The sequence below is a fragment of the Fragaria vesca genome, linkage group LG3 (genome assembly GCF_000184155.1).
Source record: "Fragaria vesca subsp. vesca linkage group LG3, FraVesHawaii_1.0, whole genome shotgun sequence".
NCBI lineage: Eukaryota > Viridiplantae > Streptophyta > Magnoliopsida > Rosales > Rosaceae > Fragaria > Fragaria vesca.
Window position 1 is genome coordinate 14,617,113 of NC_020493.1, and position 7,804 is coordinate 14,624,916.

A 7,804-nucleotide genomic window follows, 5' to 3' on the forward strand; every position below is an offset into this window, starting at 1 on the left:
CGTCAACACCCACCCACTCTGGATTTGGGATCTTGTTCAGCCTCAGCTATAGTGAAGAAGCCCCAGCTCCTTCTCCACCAGTGATAGTTCTGCTAATTAAATAGATCCAGGAATTGCTTACATCGGTGATTGTGATTTTTCGGTAATTCAAACCGAGTTATTATTCAAGTATTCATCTTTTTCCCTTTATCGTGATTAAATTGGGTGAATTTTGATGTCGTCTATTTAATTTTTTGAGATCAGATTCGACCCAGAAGATGTTAGTACCTTGAAATAACTTGGTGCAAAGAATGGGAGCTAATCCTTGACCTGATTCTCTCAGGTAAAGATGTCATTTTGTATTCATATTACTTGCTAATCGATTTCTATTGTTTGTTTTCTTGTTCGATTGAAAGGAATACTAACTCCTTGATGAACTCCTTGTAGGACTTAATATTAGATCTCTACGAATACTGGAATCTCCTTGAAGAACTGTCTAGAACAAAGATAAATGGACTTAATTTAGAATTTAAGGGCCCCTTAATCAATTAAGGATGAATTTATAAAATGAGAATTATTGATAAATATTACCCAAATAAAATTGAGATTCAAATTTCTGATCTGCTGAAATTTCACACAATTATATTTCAAACATGGCCCACAAATGTCAGAATTCAATCAGAGCCACATTCTGATGTAAATGTGGGTTTTTTCTCATTGACACACTCCCAGAGCGCACACACCGAAACAATGTAGCTGTAATGTGGCAATTGACTTTACCCACACATATGTGGGTATTCAGTCTAATTTTGCCACACACCTTAATGTGAGTGTTGCTCACATTTGTAGTGGTGTGATTTAGTGAAGTTAATGTCTTCCCCGCTAATATGAAATTTCGAGGACGAAATTTTTATAAAAAGGGGAGGGGGGGGGGGAGATTGTAACACCCTATCTTATTTTACTAATTTACTGGTCACCAGGACGGTCAATGATGGCCTAATTCACCTTTTCTCTTCAGGTACACTTTAGGAGACCAAAAATGTTGACTTTTTACCTGTATATTTTTTCGAGATATTTCATTTCATGATCGTTGTAGAGCTTGTTAAACTGAACTTGTGGACTTTTGGTACGCTTAAATCAGAATTCGCACGAGTAAACTGTGATCCACGAAAGTTTTGTTGTATCGTTATCTAAAGGGCGTTTTGGGCTTTTGTTAATGATTAGTCTTTAAATCCAAAACCGAAAAATTTTCTCTCTCATTTTCTTTCCTCTCCACTCCTCTCCGCTGCATCCCTCTCACCCTCTCTCGAACTCTCTCTGCTTTCCTCTGCCAGCGTCGGCCACCGTGTAACGCCCCATACACAATTTTACCTATTTACTGGGTATTCTACGAGTTACTGAGGAATTTAACCGTGCTCGATAACTTAGTAAGTTAACGTTCAAGTGTATTCTCGAGTTAAATTCTTCTTTTAAGACCTTGATATTGTAGTACGTGTTGACACGAGCTCACCGATGTCTTCAGATTATTTGTCAGAGTTTTGTACTGTTTTCTACGATTTACCGAAGGTTTGATAAAAGAAATTACTTTTCTGAAATTAGAATATAATTTTTAATCTTGGCTGTTTGATCAATTAGGGTTTTGATCTTGATCGTTGGTTCGGGTATAAAGGGAAAAGAGATGGGTTGACTTTGTCAAACCAACTTCGGGCGTTGTACCCGAGCCTCTCTCTCTCTCTCTCCCCTCCCTTGTCTCCCTCTTGCCGCTGCTCTTCTCCAGTGCAACACCGCCGTCTCCGGCCACCCCAGACGACGAGACCACCGCCAAATGATCTCCTCCTTCTTCTCTTCAAAACCCAGTAAAAAAATTCCATAAACAACCCCGGATCCTTGGAGATCGAAATTGATGAACCCCATTGTGTTCATCAAAATTCGGCGAGCTCCCGCGGCTACGATGACTGTGAGGGGTAAGGTTCTTCTCCTCCTTCCTTCTTCTTCGACTCCATGTCTTAAAGTCTTTGAAATCGAAACCCTAACCCCCAATTTCTATTCTCCGGCAAATTGTTGAGTTCCAGCAAATCCCTCACCCATCGAGTTCTTATGTGCGCTGTTGTGCCCCGCCGCCTTCACGGCGTATGGTTTTCCCTTCTCTGACGTCGAGTCAATCTCCTGGTGTGCTTATCCGAGTGTTGGTGTTGTGAGGGAGCAGCTGCTGCTCATATGGAGGGATGTCGTGGCTAGGGTTCTAGCTGGAGACTTCCCAGCTCTTCGATCCATCTCCTAAAGGTAACCCTTCGTTTCTGAGGTTTCTGTGTTAGCTATAAACTTCTGGGTTATTGTTGTTGAGTGTTGTGGAACTTAAATGTCAATGTTCTGATTTTGCTAGTTTGGTTGTTGTTTGTCGATAACTTGGAGATTGGAAGATATAGGGAGGCTATGGCGAAATTTTGGCAAGTCGCCGGAATCAGGTGGAGTTTTCCGGCAGGTTTCCGAAATCCGGCGAGTGATTCCAGCGAGGGCAGAATCCTACAGAGATCGTAGAGCTTATAGTCAGGCGTGGGATTGACTCAAGGACATGGATATTTGGAGGCGGCGCTCGAGGAGTGTCCCGAGCGATGGAAAGCTTAAGCTTAATACTGTGAGTGGACACTTTAGTTTTTAATAAATATGCATACAAGATTTTATAAGTTAACATTTTATTTTCTGAGCTTATATTATAATTTTGGTTTATGAAATGATCTTGGAATTTATTTGAGTTTGATGCATTGATTAAGTAATGGTCATGATTTATGGATTTGAGCTCGGGTTATTAATTTGGTATTTAAGTTTTGATATACCTTATGACTTCCGGATCTATTTATTATTATTTATTTGTTAACTTTGAGATTTATAAAAGATTACCGAAAATAGGATTTTCGGTAGTTCTCCATCATAATTTACTCATTTATTTGTGGCATAATGATTTTGACATTGAGAATATTTTAGCGAGTATTTCGAGTGGAGATATTATTTACGATTTATACTTAATAATGAAATCTCGCTTGTAATTATTAATTTGAGAATATTATGATGTGTGAGACATGTCATTGAGTTTTATTGTAATTTCTTATGATAATTTCCAAGTACGATTGGGTACCGTACCATTCGCATGATCTTAGGGAAGTTTTATGGATTTAAGTAATTTAGTATGATTTTAGTCACCATACTATAGGGTCGCTCTTATTCATTATTAGCTAGCCTTTATTAGCGGTCCTCACCATAGCTGAGTCGAGTGCTTAGCGTGGGACGCTATTATAGCTTGGGAGGTACCGATGGGTTATTAGTATTCATTGCTAGCTAGCCTTTATTAGCTGTCCTCACCATAGGTGAGTCGAGCGTTTAGCGTGGGACACTACTATAACTTGGGAGGCACCGACCCGAGCTTTGGAGGCTCCTCGTACATGGTGATATCTCTTCCTCTTGTTTTATTTTCTTATTTATGTAATTGATTAACCAGCGGGGCTGGTTTGTCTCTGCTTACAAGATTTCAGTATTTGATTAACCAGCAAGGCTGGTTTGTCTATTCTTGTGGTTTTGGATTTAAAGTTTTATGGACGATCAAAGTTGCGTGCAATTAAGTTTTTTTTTTTTAGTTTAAACGTGGGAAAATATTTAAATTACGTTTTGTTAAATTATTTAATTTATTTTTGTTCACTCATTCTAACGTTTTAAATTACTTTCACTACCAGGACAAGCATTTTAGCTGACGAAAAAGTTTCGTTTAGTATAATTCGTCGGCTATGGTTTCGTCGGGAAAACGTCGTCGGCGATGACTTTAGCCGACGAAACTAGAAGACGTCGTCGGCTATCGTCCTAGAATTTAGCCGACGAAAAAGACATCGTCGGCTTTTGTCTCAAAATTTAGCCGATGAATAGCTTAAATGTTTCGTCGACCGTAGTCTGAGACATTAGCCGACGAAACATTTAATATATTCGTCAGTTATAGTATGTAATAAAAAATTAAAAAAATAACTAAAGTCGACGACATATAGTCTGTTTCGTCGGGTGTAGAAGGGTTTAGCCGACGAAACATGCCATAATTCGTCCAGTGGGTTCGCAACTCGTTCTTTCACTCCTTGTACCTACAGATACAACAAAAATATTAGAAAGATTATTAATATCATATACAATTTTGTTTTTTTATTAACTTCCCAACGTATCTTCCCCCATGCACAATGTCCGCCCAGCTGTTCTTCAGGTGCTCGGGAACGTCAAATCACACCTTCATTTAACCGTTTATTAGTTTAGTTTTGCGAGAAATCAACAATGTAATACATAATATTATCGAGGCATTTTGTAAACTCACCGACATCGCGTTGTGGACCATGTCCTTAACCTCCTGCGGGACCTCGCCCCAGTCTGACCACAACATAGGGACTCTATCCCTAATGAGCGCTCCCGCGCGGCCGGAGTACGTCCTCAACTTCCCGCCCGATACTATGTGGTCATCCCTGTCAGTATCGATGACGATCCTCCCTGAGGTATTGACGGTCTTCTCGAGAGCCTTCCCTGTAACGGGGCCTCTCTTCTTTGTCGGCTTCGCTCCAACGGTGGCTATCACATGATAAACCAAATTGATTATTAAAATTGGAGACCTTTTATTATTAATTATAAGAAAACAAATCATTCATCTTTCATTACCTGAGGGTGATGCGGCGGACGCGACGGATTCCGTCTCTGTCGCCGATGATGATATCCTCGCGGAAATAAGAGGCGTATCAAAAGGCACGAACCGGTACGTTGCTGGTGGAGCCACTGGCGGGGGCAGTGGATAAATCAGCGTCACTGAGCCATCGACTGCAGGTAAGGCCGGTATCATCCGTGGAAGGATCAGATGAGGCGGCGACATCTGTACCTCAAATGACCCACTATCCCAAGAAGTAGGACCCGAAGTGGGCGTCCGGTGTATCTCAGGTATACAGGGTGCAGACGGAGTCTGAGGCCACAACTGCCTCGAGAAATGAGGGACGTCCGGCTGCCTCGATGAAGGGGGCACCTCCCGCTGTCTTGAGGAATGGGAAACGCTCGGCTGCCTATGCGCCGTCTCCAGAACGGTCGCATGTTTAGCTGTCATGGGGCCTCGAAATGACGTTTGAGGGTTGCTAGAGGTTCCCTTAGATGATTCGGATCTTTGGCCCTTCATAACTCTACATTACTTGTACAACTATATTTAGTAAAGAAGGTAAAAACCAAACAAATTTCCAAAAAGTAAAAAAGAAAAATTACTCTATTTTTTCACTTTCCGATTAAAGACAAAATACAACTGGGTCCCCCTTAAAAATCCAAGAAAGCTAAAACTTGTTGAACACAGGTTCAGTCCTCATTATCACACTCATGCTCTCTCACTAAAACCAAATCCTAGCCGTTGGTTTCTCTCATCTCCCCCTATCCATGACCCATATGTTCTCCAAGTCGTGATAAACTATGTTCGATTCAGTTCCCAGTTCCATGTAAACAAGTAATGATGATTTGCCTACATCTGATCAAATCTAGAATACTATATGTTTAATTTTTTTTTTCTTTCGATTTGTTTTAAACAATTTGTTAAACATGATTTATGTATATATACGTTAGTTTGATTACATGCCCTGCATTTTGATGTAATCTACTGGACAACATTTGCTCTTTTCCTATATTTGTATTATCAAAATGTGAAGTTAAAAAATGAATTACTTGTTGGAGCTATAACTATTACACAATACCTCCATTTTTGTGCTATTCTACGATCAGCTCTATATTTCATTAAAGCAAATCACAAATTAACAACCCAATTGAGCATTAAACATTCCCAAATTCCATAGTACCACAAATTTCCAAAGGTCAAAAAGCACCGAAATTTCAACAAAATCGATCAAACCAACATTGCAAATCACAAATTAACAACCCAGATCCGCAAATTAAAGCAAACAGAGCAAGCAAAGTCAAGAAAAGAGTTACCTTTCGACTGTGTTCGTATTGTGGAAGAGGGAGGGGGAGAGGGAGACCGGGAGAGGGAGAGAGCGGAAGGAGGCAGATTGGGGCAAACCTAGGAGGCGGTGGACGGTGTGGAGCGCGGTGAGGGCTCGAGGAGGCGAACCGGTAAGTTTTTAGGGTTTTTCTTGCGCTGGGTTTTCTACGGTCCCTATACCTTTAGCCAACAAAATACTTACTTCGTCGGCTAACATTTGAAATTCGTCGGCTAAACCTTTGAAATTCATCGGCTAACCCTTGAAATTCGTCGGCTAAACCTTTGAAATTCGTCGGCTATAGTACTTTTTATTTAATATTTTCAATTTATCTGTTTTATTTTATTTTATTAACTATAGCCGACGAATTTTCAATAATGTCATCGGCTAAAGTACTTTTTATACATTCGGCACATTGTGATTGTGATGATCAAACTTAAGAAACGAAAATCCGACCGTCAGATCTGACCATCATGATAAAATACATGTATGGGAAAAAATTCAACTTGATCCGACAAGGTTAAGGGCTCGATCCGGACGGTCAATCCCGTAAGTCAAACCCCTAAACGCACGGAAAAGGTCATTGGACCGTCTAAATTACGTATTTTGGCCGGACCTTCAACTGAAAATAGATTCAAATCGATGAGACGCAACAAGTCGTATAAAAATTTTACGGAAAATAACCACCAAAGATAGGGCTGCCCATAGGGAGAAAAAATGGAAAAAGTCATTAACCGCAACTATCGGCACCTAGACTTTACCGGAATACCGTGATTTTTCAACCGTGGGCGTATTTCACCATTCTGGTCATATGTTATTTCACGACTTTTTTACGTTTGAAGGTTCTACGTATAGTTTGTTTTTGAAACGGAACATTTACTCTTGGTAAACAAGTTATACAACATTAGTAGGCATGTTGTGATTGTGATGATCAAACTTGAGAAACGAAAATCCGACTGTCAGATCTGACCATCATGATAAAATACATGTATGTGAAAAAATTCAACTTGATCCGACAAGGTTAAGGGCTCGATCCGTACGGTCAATCCCGTAAGTCAAACCCTTAAACGCACGAAAAAGGTCATTGGACCGTCTAAATTACGTATCTTGGCCGGACCTTCAATTGAAAATAGTTTCAAAACGATGAGACGCAACAAGTCATATATTAGGGTATTCGTCAGCTATGGTTTAGGGTTTAGGGTTTAGCAGATGAAATATTAGGGTATTCCTCGGCTAACCTCATCTTAGCCGACGAATTATGACTTATTTAAGGTGGTTTTAGCCGACGAAATATACTATAATTCGTCGGCTAAGATGGTTCACTACCAGGACAAGCACTTTAGCCGACGAAAAGTTTTCGTCGGCCTGTTAGCTTAATTCGTCGGCTAAGATCTTAGCCGACGAGCCATCGTCGGCTAAGATTTCGTCGGGAAAAGGTCGTCTGTGATGACTTTAGCCGACGAAAAAAAAATTTCGTCGGCTATAGTCCCGCAGTTTAGCTGACGAAAAACATGTCGTCGGTTTTTTCCCAGACTTTAGCCGACGAAACAATTATGATATTCGTCGGCTAAAGTCTGTAATAAAAAATTTTTTCCCAGACTATAGCCGATGAAATATAGTATCTTTCGTTGGCTAAAACCTTNTAAAAAAATTTAAAAANAACTATAACCGACGAAATATAAGTCTGTTTCGTCGGCTAAACCTTATAAAAAAATTTTAAAAATAACTATAGCCGACGAAATATAGTCTGTTTCGTCAGCTAAACCTTATAAAAAAAATTTTAAAAATAACTATAGCCGACGAAATATGGCATAATTCGTCGCTAAACCTTATAAAAAAATTTA